The 17,837-nt window shown below is 44.4% G+C and overlaps 1 pseudogene; it reads left to right on the top strand.

Annotated features, from left to right (window-relative positions):
• The first annotated feature begins 424 nt into the window (after positions 1 to 424).
• LOC124616807 lies at positions 425 to 543 on the top strand (annotated as a pseudogene).
• Positions 544 to 17,837: the final 17,294 nt, after the last annotated feature.

The following is a 17,837-nucleotide window of genomic DNA, read 5'->3' as shown; positions in this document are numbered from 1 at the left end:
GGACATCCCAAATCATTTATAAAATTTGAAGAATGTTGTGGATATTTCACTCTGGTTTTATCGCTGGCGCGGTGGGATCGCAAATGAGTGTGGTACATCAGTTCAGACATTGTCGAGATTGATGACAGATTGAGACCTCTGTCCAAGTGTAAAGAAAAATTCGATACGTTATCTAAATTTCATAGACAGCAACATACTATGTAACATGCTTCAAACGCAAAATCAAAGCGACCTCTATTTTTCATTGCACAGGTTATCGAATTTCTCGCAGTGAGTACGTCCATGTTCGTATCACAATATCTAAGACCATTAACAAAATTATGGTCACATCATCATGAACCTGACATATAAACCGGTAAGTTACGCAAAAATGAATTGTTTTTGCTGAGTACTTTCCCTAAAAATCGTTCGAAAAAGATTGAGGACCAACGGCTTTGCCACAGTGATAGCACTGGTTCCCGTCAGATCACCAAAGTCAAGCGCTGTCGCACTAGGTTAGCACTTGGATGGGTGACCGTCCGGGTGTACCCCACGCTATTGGCAAGTGGTGTACTCATTCATTCTGAGACCAATTAAGGATATAATAATTCTGGAAGTAGCAGCTATGGTCAGGAAAACTGACAACAGCTGTGAGAGCGGTGTACTGACTACGTACCCTTACACATCCGCATACAGTGATACCTATGGGCTCAGGATGACACGGCGATCGGTCGGTAACGTTGGGCCTTCAAGACCTATTCGGTCAGAGTTTTGAGATGCACGGGGGTTTGGGGTACTCTGATCCATTCCTTGTTCCATTGAGTCGGTCGAACTGATGTCCGCCAGCTGACTTCACCACTGACACAAGGCGCTTGCGAGGCACTTCGCGCCGTGGAGCAGGGAATATTCTCCGGAAAGCAATTACTGCAGAGGTCGTCGCGGCATCCTCACGCGTTCGCGGCGACTTTCCCCTCCCCATCCTTTCTGGCTTCGCATTTGCATGTAATTGACGAGGCTCGCAGAAAGGCGGGCCGCTTACATAGACAGCTGACTACAGACCGCCGGCGGCAGTCGTGTTAATTGTCCGCGCAGCGCGGCGTGAGGCGGCGGGGCGTCCGCGCTAACTCGGCAGTCCGCGGTTTAAAGGTCGACTGGCGCCAGCCAGCCGTGGGCCACGTTCACTGGCAAGCCGAACGCGGGCGCACCACTGTCCGGAGCCGGCGCCACACCGCTAACTCCTTGATGCAACATCGCAGAAGTCCGTTTGCCTTGTAGCGTAGCCATTGGGTGGATTGGGTTCGGGGTCGGGTGTTGCGCAACCATGGCCTCAGTTTTTCAAAGAATAATTTATTAAACATAACGTATTCTTCTTGACAACTGAACCGCTAGGTTAGCCGGAGCGCTAAGGCGCTGCTTCCTGGACTCGGGTAGGCGCGCCGGCTCCGGATCGAATCCGACCGGCGGATTACCGAAGTAGGCAGGTGTGCCGGCCAGCCTGGATGTGGTTAACAGGCGGTTTTCCACATCCCGCTAGGTGAATACTGGGCTGGTCCCCATGTTCCGCCTCAGTTACACGACTCGCAGACATCTGAACACGTACACACTGTTCCATGGATTACACTAGACGCAGACAGATGGGGTACACTAATTCCGTCCTCAGGGGTACGGGGTGGAGGCATCCGGCCACCCTCTAACATTAACCTTGCCAAATCCGCTCCTAACAATGCCGTCCCTGCGAAACCGCGGAACAAGGCACCAGCACAAGAAGAAGATTGTTCTTGACAACTGAGAAATGACAAGATTCAAAGTTTCAAATAGCTCTGAGCACTATGGGACTTAACTTCTGAGGTCATCAGCCCCCTAGAACTTAGAACTACTTAAACCTAACCTAACCTAAGGACATCACACACATCCATGCCCGAGGCAGGATTCGAACCTGCGACCGTAGCGGTCGCGTGGGAAATGACAAGAAAACAGATCTTAATCTACAGCACAGTACGGCTCTTGAGGGCAGGACTCAACACGATAACAACACCATCAAATATCTTCAGCACAACTTATACTTTACTAGAAGCTAAATGACAATTTCATCTGCAAACAATCTAAGACGGCTCAGATCCTCTCGTAAACCATTTATATAGATTAAGAACGCCAGCGGCCATATACGCTATGTGATCAAAAGTATCCGGACACCTGGCTGAAAATGATATACAAGTTCGTAGCGCCCTCCATCGGTATCGCTGGAATTCAATATGGTGTTGGCCCACCCTTAGTCCTGATGACAGCTTCTACTCTCGGAGGCATACGTTCAATCAGGTGCTGGAAGGTGTCTTGGGGAATGGCAGCCCATTCTCCGTGGACTGCTGCACTGAGGAGAGGTATCTTTGTCGGTCGGTGAGGCCTGGCTCGAAGTCGGCGTCACAAAACACCCCAAAGGTGCTCTGTAGGATTCATGTCAGGACTCTGTACAGGCCAGTACATTGTCGTGTAACTGCCACTGGCCGTACATTATAAACAGGTGATATATCGTGTTGAAAGGTGCAATCGGCATCCTAGAATTGTTCTTCAACAGTGGGAAGCAAGAAGGTGCTTAAAACATCACTGCAGGCCTGTGCTGTGTTAGTTCTACACAAAACAACAAGGGGTGCAAGCCTCCTCCATGAAAAACACGACCACACCATAACACTACCGCCTCCGAATTTGACTGTTGGCACTACACACGCTGGCAGATGACGTTTACCGGGCATTCGCCATACCCACACCCTGCCATCGGATCGCCACATTGTGTATCGTGATTCGTCACTTCTCGCAACGTTTTTACGCTGTTCATTCGTCGAAAGTTTACTTTCCTTACACCAAGCGAGGCGTCGTTTGGCATTTACCGGCATGATGTGTGGCTTATGAGCAGCCGCTCGACAATGAAATAGAGTTTTCTCACGTGTCGTCTAACTGTCATAGTAATTGCAGTGGGTCCTGATGCAGTTTGGAATTCTTGTGTGATGGTCTGGATAGATGTCTGACTGTTACACGTTTCCACCTCCTTCAACTGCCGGAAGTCTCTGTCAGTCAACAGACGAAGTCGGCCTGTACGCTTTTGTGCTGTGCGTGTCCCTTCATGTTTCCACTTCACTATCACGTCGGAAATAGTAGACATAGGGATGTTTAGGAGTGTGGAAATCTCGCGTACAGACGTATGACACAAGTGACACCCAATCGCCTGACTACTTAAGTTCCGCGGAGAGCCCCATTCTGCTCTCTCACGATGTCTAATGACTACTGAGGTCGTTGATATTGAGTACCTGGCAGTAGGTGGCAGCACAATGCAACTAATATAAAAAACGTAGTTTTTGGGGGTGTCCGGATACTTTTGATCACATAGTGTACCTTTGGAAAGTCAGATGTCACTTCCATTTTATACACTTATTGTAGCTGGGATTCGAAGTCATAAAATTTTTTTTGAAGGACATCATCTTTACGCCAGTGACTGTTATATGTTTTTATTACACTATTGCAATTTCGGCCTTAGGGCATTATCAAGTGCTGATATTCTGGGTTTTGATAATGGCCTAAGACCGAAATTGCAATAGTGTAATAAAAACTAGTACAGTCACTGGCGTAAAGATGATGTTCTTCAAAAAACTTCAATTTTACTCTATGACTTACCATCAAGTTCAGCCAGTCACCGCTAGATGGCAGTTGCAACTTTTTTTTTTACAGAAACAGGAGACGTTAATTCATCATAGTTAAACCTCTTTACGCGAAATATTTCATGATATACACAAACCGTTCTCACGAGAGTGTCTGTTAGTGAAAACCGTATCAGAATCGCTCCAGCAGTTTGCTAAGATTAGCCTGTACGTAGAGACAGAATAAACGACGGGGAGTTTAATTTATGTTGGTGCTGATATGATGATTATAACGATAATGATGATAATAGAAGAAGGAGGTTTCCTGCTGTTCTTGTTTTCAGTCCGAAGACTGGCTTCAAGCATCTACGCACGGTAGTCCGTGCCGTAAAGCACTGCTGGTGTGTGCCCGATCCACATGGTGTTCACTCGTCAGCGGAGTGCGAGCCAGGGATCGAATAAACTTGGCACAGCTAACCAGAAATTGCCGAAGATGCGCTGCATTACGTCTCCTAATGACAGACGCGCCGGCTGCGCTTGCATAGCCACGCAGAAGTCACATAGATGCGGAAAGGCCGCTAATCTGCTTGCTGCGTGGTCTTCACGCTCTTCCGCTGTGTCTCGTGATGCGCTGTGATGTAGCTAGTGACTGCGTCACCTTGCCGCGTGCAATGGACCGCGCGCCTGTTGAATCACAGTCGGCGAATGCTCACCCGCGTGAAAGCGAGTAAGACTAAACTGCGTGGATTACAGATGACGGGGCTCAAGCGCCACTCACCTGGCTCCGTCCCGCTTTCGTAGTTAAAGTCCCTGAAGCAGATTCGACCCAAAACGAAGGGAAAATATAGTTTTAATGATGTGCGAGGGACGCTCAATAAGTACTCCAACACATTTTTTTTTCTCCAATTTTGGTTGAAAAATGCAGAATTTGCTGCGGAACGTTGTGGAATATTCTCGCTTCAGGCTCTCTAGTTTCATGAAGTTCCGACAGGTGACGGCACTATACGTAGCCTTCAAAACGGCTTTTGTATCGGACATGCGTTTCAAGCAGAGACCTATCATTGTGTTTCTTTCAGTGGCAAACCAGACCACCGAAGAACGCTTACAAAACGTCTACAGAGATCGGGCAATGCAAAGGCACGATGAATCGTTGGGCAAGGTGTCTGTCGTCATCGCAACAAGGCCGCGCACATCTGTCCGACATCCCGTCTGCCCGCCGGCCTCACATGGGTGACTACTGCAGTGTTGGAACGTGTGGACACTCTCATTCTAGGTGATCGAGTGATCACCTTGCTGTTCAACTGGACATCTCTGTTGGTTGTGTAGGCACACTCGTCCACCAGTCTGGGTACACAGAGGTGTGTACCCGCTGGGTTTCTCACCGCCTAAGGGAAGACCATAAAGAGCAACGAAGGACCGTGGGTGCGCAGTTGTTTGCGCGTTACGAGCTTGATCGTGAAAAGTTTCTGTCGAAGATCGTCACATGCGATGAAATATGGGTTCATCACATCGAACTGGAAACATATCGGCAGTCCGTGGAGTGAAACTTCCTGGCAGATTAAAACTGTGTGCCGGACCGAGCTTCGAACTCGGGACCTTTGCCTTTCGCGGGCAAGTCCTCTGCCGTCTGAGCTACCCAAGCACGACGCATGACCCGTCCTCACAGCTTCAATTCTGCCAGTACCTCGTCTCCTTCCAAACTTCACAGAAACTCTTCTGCGAACCTGCAGCGAAGTGTGCGCTGATATGAAACTTCCTGGCTGATTAAAAACTTGTGCCGGACCGAGGTTTGAACTCGGGACCTTTTCCTTTTGTGGGCAAGCGCTCTACCATCTGAACTACCCAAGCACGACTCACGACCTGTCTTCACAGTTTTAATTCTGCCAATTCTGCCAATGAGTCATGCTTGGGTAGCTCAGATGGTAGAACATTTACCCACGAAAGGCAAAGGCCCCGAGTTCGAGTCTTGGTCAGGCACACAGTTGTAATCTGCCAGGAAGTTTCATATGAGCGCAAACTCCTCTGCAGAGTGAAAATCTCATTCTGGAAAATTGATGAAGTGGCGCAATACTATCTCTCCTCAGATGAAAAAGTTAAAAGCCCCACCCTCAGCTGGTAAAGTCATGGTGACGGGCTTCTTGGACCCTGAAGGGGATTATTCTGATGTCCTCCCTTGTGTTGCAGCGATCAACTCTGAAATGTATTGTGCTATCTATGGAAAACTGAAGAAACGACATCAGCGGTTTCCGTCGCAACAAAAATGCAAACGAATTTCTCTTCATGACAACACAAGGCCTCACACAAGTCTGTGCACCCAGAGGAGCTCACAGAACTTCATTGGACGGTCCTTCCTCATCACCCTAAAGCCCGCATCTCGCACCTACCAACAACCATGAAAGATGTACACCTCGGGAACTAGTACGTTCATGATGGAGAGGTTACTAACGCAGCAAGACTTTGGCTCCAACATCGGATAGTAGAGTGCTACCATTAGGTCATAAAGGCCCTCTAATAAGGTGGTGTAAATAAGTCGCACTGAACGGAGATTACCTCGAAACATAGTATTTTGTAGCCAAAATACTGAGGAATAATATGGTGTACTTTAGTCACGAATAAAACCTACCTGATTCCAGAAAAAAATGTATTCCATTACTTATTGAGTGCCCCTCGTATTACAGATTTTAAAACACCGGAAAGCATCTCGAATATTCTATTCTGGAAAGACTTGTCATATAAAAGACCGCAGCTCTTGCAGGAATTCATGTAAGTTAGAACGTACCTACGTTAGTTGCAAAACGACAGACGCCTTTGAACGTTAAAAGTAAAACGGATACGTTTAAGAACAGCACAGTGGGCAAGAGCCGTTATCAAATGGCTCTGAGCACTATGGGACTCAACTGCTGCGGTCATAAGTCCCCTAGAACTTAGAACTACTTAAACCTAACTAACCTAAGGACATCACACACATCCATGCCCGAGGCAGGATTCGAACCTGCGACCGTAGCGGTCGTGCGGTTCCAGACTGTAGCGCCTTTAACCGCTCGGCCACTCTGGCCGGCAAGAGCCGTTATCAGGTAAGTCCATCGGTAGATCGGTACTGGTGGGGTGAGGAGGGACGAGGAGGGGGAATCCATGGAGTAATTCCATTCCTAGTGGACCCATGTTAAAAATCAGCCCCACTTTATCAGTGTCGCGAGCACACGAAGTTGTGCATGTGATCCAAATATCGTCATTGGGTACTTGTACAAAGTTTAAATTCTAAGCCATTTCAGATTTGAGCAAAATTGCAGTCTCGTTCGACATTTTGCAGGCCTCTACTGAAAGTCTCGAGGTTTTCGGATCTTGATCTCATGTTTTATTGTACAGCGTGGAACCGTACTACACCGTCAAAATTTCGGAGTCTGTTCAAAGATGTTACCTGAGTATTTTACTATGACGGACCTGTGGCCTGCGATGGCTCCATAGACAGTAATTGCATTTCGTTTGATTTCATTTCCCCACTTGCCGTTGCATCTGTATCGCGCATCCGTACAGCAGGGTAAATGCCGACGGAGTGCGCTTGTTTACAAACAAACTTTTTCCATTTACCCACGGTACTCGTTATTGGCAACAGTAATCCCGACTTTATTCTTCACTCTGAAGCTTGCAATGAATACTGCTCGATTCTGTTCAGGATTTGTTTTCCTGCATTGTTGGTTGTACGTTAACAGTGACACACGACAGTAAAGGTAGGTTTAGTGATGAATAATTGGATGATGTGGACTTACTTATGAATACAGATGGACAACAGTCTACGTCGATGTTATTCTGGGCTGTTATCGCAGCGAGCATAACCATCTCACAGCACTTCTGAATCCGGGGGTGGTTGTTGCATTATTCTGTATTTTGTATTTTACCTTTTGATTGTTACATCCTACATCTTCACAACAACAAATCTAACTGTCGAAACTGAAATTCCAACCTTACCCGAAAAAGGGCAACGAAAATTTATTGCGGAACGGGACTCCCGGATTTCCCCCTTACAAATACACCGTACAAATGGTGTCTGTCCTGAGTGTAACTGTGGCAACGAACCAAATATATCGTAATTAGACCAACATAATTACCCTCTAACGAAGCAGTGGTGGGTGAAGGTCCATAGTGACAAACCACTCAGATAATATACCCCGAAGAAACTTTCAAATTCTGCAATTTTGGGTTGACTTGGATTCGTTATACAGTATGATAGGAGCTGAATACGGAGTATGATAGGAGCTGAAAAGTTAGTGGGACAAAAGTTGCATGGGGCAACGGGGGCCATAATACGACGTTAGTCTTTTGTTGCTAGGTGGGGTCGCTTCAGAGATATGGTCAATTTTATTTTTTTAAATGGGATGCTATAGTTTGGCACTTATTTCCTGATCGCGGCTATCGAGTCGAAACCAATGATGTGTAATAGTAAGGCCCCTGAAGGTCAACGAAAGTCAAAAAGGTGGCATAAACGTTCATTTACAGTAGGTATTCGAAGTGATGACCATTGGTATCAATGCAAGGCTGCAGTCTTCTTATCATGGACTGAGTGGTACTCCTTATCACATCGGCAGTTATCGAAGCACATGTTCTGACAATTCTCTCTCGCATATCTCGAGGTGTAGTTCGAACGTCTTTATGAACAATGTGTTTTACGAATCCCCACAAGAAAAAATCCAGAAGCGAACGAGCCGGCCACGACGCATCTCTTCCATGTCCAATCCAACGACTTGGGAACTGTCTCTGCAACTGATTTCTAGCCATCAGCAAAAAATGTGCCGGACACCCATCGTGTTGATACCACCTTCTGTTCCTTGTTCCTAAAGGTATTTCTTCCAATAACAGACCAAATGTTTCTTGCAGGAATGTGGTGTACTTCCCACCATTTAGATTTCCTTCGATGAAATGAGGGCCAATAATTCTGTCCTACAGAATTCCACACCTTACATTCACCGACAACAGTTTTTGGTGTGCAACTTGCCGTAGCCAACCTGATTTTCAGTTGACCAATTATGCATGTTATGCAAATTAACATTTCCATGGTTCGTGAATGTAGACTCGTCAGTAATTAAAATCAAATTAATAAATGTGCCATCCCGCTGAATATGAAGTTGAGCCCATCTGCAGAATTCATTGCGACGCATACAATCTGTACCAGTTAATTCTTGGTGGAGACCGATATGGTAAGGATGATATTTATGGCGATGCAGAACACGAACAACACTACCCTGGCTCATGCCAGATTCCCTTGCGACTTGACGCGAACTAACACGAGGATCTGGAACCATAGTGGGAAGAGTACCAATTTCCGTTTCCTCGTTAGAAACTTTCCTTTGCCGGATATGTTTCCGAAGCGTTAAAGATCATGTTGTTCTCAATTTATCATGCACATATTTAAATGTAGGACGTGTGTAGTGAGTACGTTGAGGATGTCTTTCAGCGTATAAGTTTCTAGCTCTCACTGAATTTCGTTGACGTTTTCAAATGGTTCAAATGGCTCTGAGCACTATGGGACTTAATATCTGAGGTCATCAGTCCCCTAGAACTTAGAAATACTTAAGCCTAACTAACCTAAGGACATCACAGACACCCATGCCCGAGGCAGGGACCGAGCGAGGTGGCGCAGTGGTTAGACACTGGACTCGCATTCGGGAGGACGACGGTTCAATCCCACGTCCGGCCATCCTGATTTAGGTTTTCCGTGATTTCCCTGAATCACTCCAGGCAAATGCTGGGATGGTTCCTCTGAAAGGGCACGGCCGACTTCCTTCCCCATCCTTCCCTAATCCGATGAGACCGATGACCACGCTGTCTGGTCTCCTTCCACAAAACAACCAACCAACCGAGGCAGGATTCGAACCTGCAACCGTAGCGGTCGCACGGTTCCAGACTGTAGGGCCTAGAACCGCTCGGCCACCGCGGCCGGCTTGACATTTTCCGTAAATGAAAAGTATATCGACTTATTTTGCGAAGGACTACATCATTCATATTCGCTTGGTTCGACGATACTGCCCTATTAGTGTTGTATTGCAAACCCGTCGAATGATGTTTGCGTGTCAATGGCACCTTAGATGGATACGCCGTATTCAGCGAATATTTACTATTTGCACGATATACGAGAGAGAATTGTTTCGATAATTGCCGAAGTGATAAGGAATATCACTCAATCCATGATAAGAAGATTGCAGCACTGCGCTGATACCAATAGTCATCACTTCGAACACCTTCTGGAAATGGACGTCGATGCCACATTTTTGCCCTTCGTTGACTTCCAAATACCTTACTATACACATGATTGGATTTGTCTCGATAGCCGCTATCGCAAAACAAGTACGAAACTATAGCATCCCATTTAAGAAAACAAAGTTCTCCTTGATATCTCTGAGGCGACCCCACCTAGCAACAAAAAACTAACGTAATATTATGGCCCCCGTGGTGCCATACAATTTGTCCCACATACTTTTCAGCTACTATTACTTTTCAGCTACTATCATACTTTCGGAGTTGTTCTTGGGTGCAATAGACAGACCACAGCTGAACCAAGACCATACAGACCGCGTTTGGTGGAAGAAAGGGTCCGTTGAGTATTGCGGATGGTTGTTGTAGAAAATCGCATTACACCAGCGGACAAAATCACTCGCGAGTTCGAAGGCGCTACAAGCAGCCAATGACTATGCTTAGAAAGTTAGAAATAACTGGGCACAAGGGTCTAGCAGCTCCTTATAGGCCACACATTTGTGTAGTCACGGCTAAGGGACGCTTGAGATAGTGTAAATCGCGATGCTGTTGGAGCCCCAAAAGTGTTAGAGCCGTCAAAAGGCGTAGGGTAGACGCTACCCATATTAATTTTTCACTAACTGGCGTTTGGATACCTTAGATCAGAGAGCGTATTATGTTTATTGGGCGAGGAAGTGTACTCAGTGGTCTGTGTAAACTAGGCTGTCAAGCTGTACTATTAAAATCATATTGCAAATTTGACATCTACTTGGCGTAATTCAGAATGTTGGTGTGATTTGACGCGATCCTTATACATCTACATTTACATTTTCAGATTTTTGTTGTAGATAGTCAGACGAGGATCACTAGCTCACTTGGTGTAGAGCGCCCCATTCGTCAAAACGATTAAGGGGGTAAGACGTCAAATGAGCAGACTTGGAGCAGGATATTCTAATTTTCACTGTCTATACTTTTACAAATACCGGGTGATCAAAAAGTCAGTATAAATTTGAAAACTGAATAATGTAGATAGAGAGGTACAAATTGACACACATGCTTGGAATGACATGCGGTTTTATTAGAACCAAAAAAATACACACGTTCAAAAAAAGTCCGACAGATGGCGCTTCATCTGATCAGAATAGCAATAATTAACATAACAAAGTAAGACAAAGCAAAGATGATGTTCTTTACAGGAAATGCTCAATATGTCCACCATCATTCCTCAACAATAGCTGTAGTCGAGGAATAATGTTGTGAACAGCACTGTAAAGCATGGCCGGAGTTATGGTGAGGTATTGGCATCGGATGTTGTCTTACAGCATCCTTAGAGATGTCTGTCGATCACGATACACTTGCGACTTCAGGTAACCCCAAACCCAATAATCGCACGGACTGAGGTCTGGGGACGTGGGAGGCCAAGCTTGAGGAAAGTGGCGGCTGAGCACATAATCATCACCAAACGATGCGCGCAAGAGATCTTTCACGCATCTAGCAGTACTTTCTTTTTTTTTAAGTTCTAATAAAACCCCATGTCATTCCAAGCATGTGTGTCAATTTTTACCTCTCTATCTACATTATTCCGTGGTTTATTAAGTTTTCAAATTTATACTGACTTTTTGACCACCCGGTAAATTGATAAAACTTTGTTAGCATGACCAGGAAGGATTCACGATTCACACTGATGGTACTGGAAGTTCAAAAACATAAAAAGTAATTTTTTTACGTTTGAAATTCCATCATTTTTTCATTTACTATGGGCTGGATTTGTTGCTGTAGGTACTCTTTTCTTCATAAGTAAGACAGATTCTTCGATGAATTTTCGACAGCATACAAACCATACTTACAGGTGCATGAGACCCTACAATTTATTTAATTTATGAAAAAATGAATGAACTGTTACATTTTAAACTTCGTGTTTAGAAAAAAAACTCAAATTTTATAGTTAATTATCTCAATTTTTACCACAGTTTTTAATAAATATAGAAAATTCTAGAGTTTCATACACTTGTAAGTATGGCTTGTACACTGTGCAAAATTCATCCAATAATCTCTATTACTTATGAAGAAAAGTGAATAGCAACAAATATAGTAAGTGAAAAAATTATGAAATTTCACATGCCAAAAAAGTTTATTTTATTATGTTTTTGAACTTCCACTGCTACGAGTGTGAATTCTGAATCCTTCCTGGTCATGCTAACAAAGATTTATGAATTTGTATGTAAAAGTGTAGGCAGTGTAAATTAAAATGTCCTGTGGTGCCTCTCCTGCTCCAAGTAGACCCGTTTGACGTCCTACCACCTTAATAACAACTGATGTGTCCTCAAAGAACTTCCTCTTGGGCCGAAATAAGAGGGTTAAGGAAGGGGCGGCTCGTGGTAACCAGCCGCGCGGTGTGACCTGGCGCACCTCGTTGTCGCTGGAGCCGCATCTGGGGCGCTGGCTGGCGCGGCAGCTGCGTCCGCGTGTCGCGCGGGAGGGCGTCGGCAAACACAGATAATCTGTGTGTGCTCTGCGGCGCGAGCAGCTGTCGCCGTCAAAGATACGGCCTGCCGGGCGGGCGGGCGCTCGACGACCGCCTCCTTCCGATGACGCTAGCGGGCGATCGGCGAAAACTCGGCGCGCTCCTACCTGGTAAACTAGAACGGCGTCGCGGAAACCGGTAAAATGTCGCTATATGAAGAAGTCCTTATATCGAGGTGTACTTATATCGAGAGCTCATATGGCAACCCGGTGCCAAACAATAGAAGGGAATGCTGAAACAGCCGGCCGCGGTGGTCTAGCGGTTCTAGGCGCGCAGTCCGGAACCGCGCGACTGCTACGGTCGCAGGTTCGAATCCTGCCTCGGGCATGGATGTGTGTGATGTCCTTAGGTTAGTTAGGTTTAAGTAGTTCTAAGTTCTAGGGGACTGATGACCACAGAAGTTAAGTCCCATAGTGCTCAGAGCCATTTGAACCATTTGAACCAATGCTGAAACATTTAAACTCCAAGGATGAGAAAATTCAGTTCACTGTGAAGCTGTCGGGCTCTTCTGTCAATCTCTTGGACATAATTACCAGTAGTACAAAGAGACACTCATTTAGCACTTGCAGAGAAACCATAACAATATACACTACTGGCCATTAAAATTGCTACACAAAGAAGAAATGAAGACTTTAAACGGGTATTCATCGGACAAATATATTATACTACAACTGACATTTTCACGCAATTTGGGTGCAAAGATCCTGAGAAATCAGCACCCAGAACAACCACCTCTGCTGTAATAACGGCCTTGATACGCCTGGGCATTGAGTCAGACAGAGCTTGGATGGCGTGTACAGGTACAGCTGCCCATGCAGCTTCAACACGGTACCACAGTTCATCAAGAGTAGTGACTGGCGTATTGTGACGAGCCAGTTGCTCGGTCACCCTTGACCACACGATTTCAGTTGGTGAGAGATCTGGAGATTATGTGCTGGCCGGGGCATCAGTATAACATTTTCTGTATGCACAAAGGCCCATACAGGACGTACAACATGTGGTCTTGCATTATCCTGCTGAAATGTAGGGTTTCACAGGGATCGAATGAAGAGTAGAGCCACTGGTCGTAACACATCTGAAATGTAACGTCCACAGTTCAAAGTGCCATCAATGCGACAAGATGTGACCGAGACGTGAATCCAATGGGAGCCCATACCATCACGCTGGGTGATACGCCAGTATGGCGATGACGAATACACGCTTCCAAAGTGCGTTCACCTCGATGTCGCCAAACACGGATGCGGCCATCATGATGCTGTAAACAGAACCTGGATTCATCCGAAAAAAGGACGTTTTGCCATTAGTGCACCCAGGTTCGTCGCTGAGTACACCATCGCAGGCGCTCCTGTCTGTGATGCAGCGTCAAGGGTAACCGCAGCCATGGTCTCCGAGCTGATAGTCCATGCTGCTGCAAACGTCGTAGAACTGCTCGTGCAGATGGTTGTTGTCTTGCAAACGTCCCCATCTCTTGACTCAGGGATCGAGACGTGGCTGCACAATCCGTTACAGCCATGCGGATAAGATGCCTGTCATCTCGACTGCTAGTGATACGAGGCCGTTGGGATCCAGCACGGCGTTCCGTATTACCCTCCCTACAAACAATCATTGGATCTCGACCAACGCGAGCAACAATGTCGCGATACTATAAACCGCAATCGCGATAGCCTACAATCCGACCTTTATCAAAGTCGGAAACGTGATGGTACGCATTTCTCCTCCTTACACGAGGCATCACAACAACGTTTCACCAGGCAACGCCGTTCAACTGCTGTTTGTGTATGAGAAATCGGTTGGAAACTTTCCTCAGGTCAGCACTTTGTAGGTGTCGCCACCGGCGCCAACCTTGTGTGAATGCTCTGAAAAGTTAATCTTTTGCATATCACAGCATCTTCTTCCGTCGGTTAAATTTCGCGTCTGTAGCGCGTCATCTTCGTGGTGTAGTAATTTTAATGGCAAGTAGTGTATACAGAAATCCCTGTAAGTTCCCAACAGCCACACAGCCTCAAATATACGGCTTTGCATTCAGTGTTCCAGCATATCTGTTCCATGTTCTGAATCTGCCATTCAAACAGAACAACAGACCATCAAACATACTGCTTCAAGTAATGGCTACATTTTACCTTGATTGATTATACACTACATAACAAAGAACGTACGTATAACTACACCAGTTCTGTATGCGGCCAACAAGAACTATTCAGTAGCTACAGGAACTGGTGCGTCGTCAGATAACTGCGACAAAAAGTTGAAGTGTCGCAATTACAGACCTGAATTTTAACATACAAAGAGCACATCAAAATTTTTATCCAGTAGTGAAGACAAACTGCAAGCCATGGCACAGACTGGTATCTATAAAATCACTTTCAAACACTGTGGGAAAGTATACTTTGGTTAGTCAGGCTGAGCTGGGACAGTTAAGTTAGCTGAACATGAAAGAGGCTGGAGATAGAAAGATTCAACCTTCGCTCATCATGTAGTAACAGAAAACCAGTCTTATGATGTAGAATGTGAAAAATTACATGCTGAAAAGAAAAATAGAAAAAATCACGTGCTGACAATACTGGAAATGTACAAACATATGACACAGAATGTCAGCATAGTATTAAATGATTAAACTCTTCTTCATTTTTCCCCTCTTGTAAATTAAGTTTTAGTTACAAATAATAGACCGATATTATAAATTCTAGATCATAATTTTTATATCTTTTGTATCCTGTGTGTACATAATATATATATGTAAGTACACGCCATTTTATCTGTTCTTGCGAGATTCAGTTGTCACCTGAAGATGGCCTAAGAAAGGCGGTTCATTACCTAATAAATATAATTCTCCAGAACATCAGGAAGTTTTTCACTTTTAATACTATTTTTAAGAATATATACCATAGCTATTAAAAGTTAATATCATAGAAAGGGAAGAGAACGTAAATGGTGATGAGATAGCGCATATAATATTGCCAAGAAGAATTTGAGCAGTGAAAGACCTAAGTGGGAACAAGAGAACAAGAAGTAGGCGAAGAAACCCCCTCAGAATTATTCAGACTCTTGGGAGACCTACTCATGATAAACCTATTTCATATGGTGGGCAAGATATATAAAACAGATGGTAATAATTCCAGTTCCAGAAAGGCAGGTGCCCACGTGTGTGAATATTACTACACCATCAGTTTAGTAAGCCAAAATACTGATAGGAATTATTTACAAAAGAATGGGAAACTGGTAGAAGTCGATCTCAGCGAAGATCAGTTTGGATTCCGGAGAAATGTAGCAATACGTAAGACAAATCTGACCACACGACATAGAAGATAGTTTAAATGAAGGCAAAGCTACATCCGTAGCGTTTGTAGAAGAGAAAGCTTTTGACAATGTTAGGTAGAGTAGACATTTTGTAATTCTGAAGGAAGTAGAAGTGAAATACGAGAAGCGAAACGTTATTCACAATTTTGACGGTTACCAGGGAGTCGAAGGCAATGAATGGGAAGCATAGTTGAGAAGAGTGTTAGAAAAGTTGTAGAGTGTCCATGATCTTATTCAGTCAGTACATTGAACAAACAAGTATAAATTTGGTAAGGAAATTAATGTTCAGTGATGATAAATAAAAATTATGCCGTTGGCATAGTACTTCCAATTCTGTCAGAGGGCAAAGAACTCAGGAAGGGGGTTTGGACGGTTAGAGTCTTGCAAGGAGATTGTAATATGACAGCGAAAAAGTAAAGAGTAATAGAACGCAATCATGCGACGCCGAGGGAATTAGATTAGGAATTGAGACGCTAAAAGCGGTAGACAAGTTTTGCTTTAACAACAGAAAAACAACTGATGATAGCGGAAGTAGAGAGGATAAAAATGCAGACAGGCATTAGAAAGAAAAAAATTTCAGAAATTATTTGGAAGTCTTTTGTGAAGGTACTTTTCTGTAGTGTAGCGTTGTACGGAAGTCAAACGTGGACGATAAGCAGTTTGGCTTTTGAAATGTGGTGTTGTAGGAGTGTGCCGAAGTTCAGTTGAATAGATCTGATATGTAATGAGGAGCTACTAAATTGACTGGAGAAAATTTGTGGAACAACCTGACTAGAAGACTGGATCGGCTTATAGGGCACATCCTGCATCATTAAAGAACAGGCAGTTTGCTGGGGGGAGTGTTGTACATAGAGGATAGTGTAGGAAGGAATATAGGATGTTCAATGGTCGATACGTCAGTCTGGTGGCTCATTTTAGGAACGACACAAGCAGTTTCCGCCATTTTCTACAGTTCCTGTTGTTTTTAGACGTGAATTTCTGTTTTGCGCAGCATTTAGAAATATTTAATGTGCAACACATTTAAGTGCTGCGTAATATATTACATCTATTTGGAATACATTGCTAATTCTTAAATTACAGATTTTTTTGTTGTGTAAAACGTTGTATAATTTTAGAACTATTTGTGTACATGTGGGCGGTACGCTATAGTTCATGGGCCGGTGCATCATGCTGTATCTTAAAACAGAAAGTCTTTTACCATCTAACACGTGATACTGGCGAATTAACTGTGTCTCTTTAGCGTGTTGAGAGTTTTATCTTCTTTAAAATGTAAATTTGTGTCAGGTCCCAATAGCTTTCATTTCAAAATGTATTTAACTTGTAACTTCTTTCTGATAATATCTCTGCTTAATTTGATTTCCCTTACTGATTACTAGTGTTTGTTAGAGTAATGATGTAGCAGATAGGCTATTAAATGTAGTACTGACAAGATTTTCTCGATTGCAATGCTTTCAAATATCAATCGAACATTTATTCCTAGGTACGTGACCAAGTTGTACCTTGGAACACGTTTTCAAATTTGAAAAACGTTAATTTCCAGGAGGAATTTTTGTAATTTTAGAAAAAGGGTTGTAGCACATAAAAAGTGAAAGCAGTTATTTAAAAGCAGAATAAGAAAATATATGAAACTTGCGTTACAGGGCTGGCTAGAGGCGAAAGTCTGCCCTACTGGAGGAAAGTGTGGGGAGATAAAAATTATAGAAGGAGACCTAGGCATAATTACAAGCAGTTTCATATGTAGTCAGGTTACAACACTTACTGGGAGATGGAGAGGCTTGCACACTATACACTAGCGTGGAGGGCTGCATCAAACCGAAATCAGCAAACCCAAAATAACAAGAAATGAGCAGTACGTGCAACAGTCACATCAGATCATAAGAGTACAAACAAAATTTGTATCTCCAGCAATCATCATTCTGTTTCAGTAATCCAGGGTGTTACCCCTTACGACATAAGCGCTGTGTCCGATGTTCGTCGGAAACCAGTAGATGGGAGGTAGGCTTTCCTAGCGCCTTATACGCTACGGCCCGTCCCTCGGACTCTGGAAGGTGATTTATCTGTTTTAAGCGAACTACACGAGTTAGGAGCTGACTTGGAAGGAAGTCAGAGAAAATCGACGCACTATTTAGAGCTCCAGGATCTGCTCGCCGATATTAAATTTAATAGTCACATTTCTTTTCGCAGTT

The sequence above is a fragment of the Schistocerca americana genome, chromosome 5 (assembly GCF_021461395.2).
Source record: "Schistocerca americana isolate TAMUIC-IGC-003095 chromosome 5, iqSchAmer2.1, whole genome shotgun sequence".
Lineage (NCBI taxonomy): Eukaryota > Metazoa > Arthropoda > Insecta > Orthoptera > Acrididae > Schistocerca > Schistocerca americana.
This window is presented reverse-complemented; position numbering and strand designations above follow the sequence as displayed.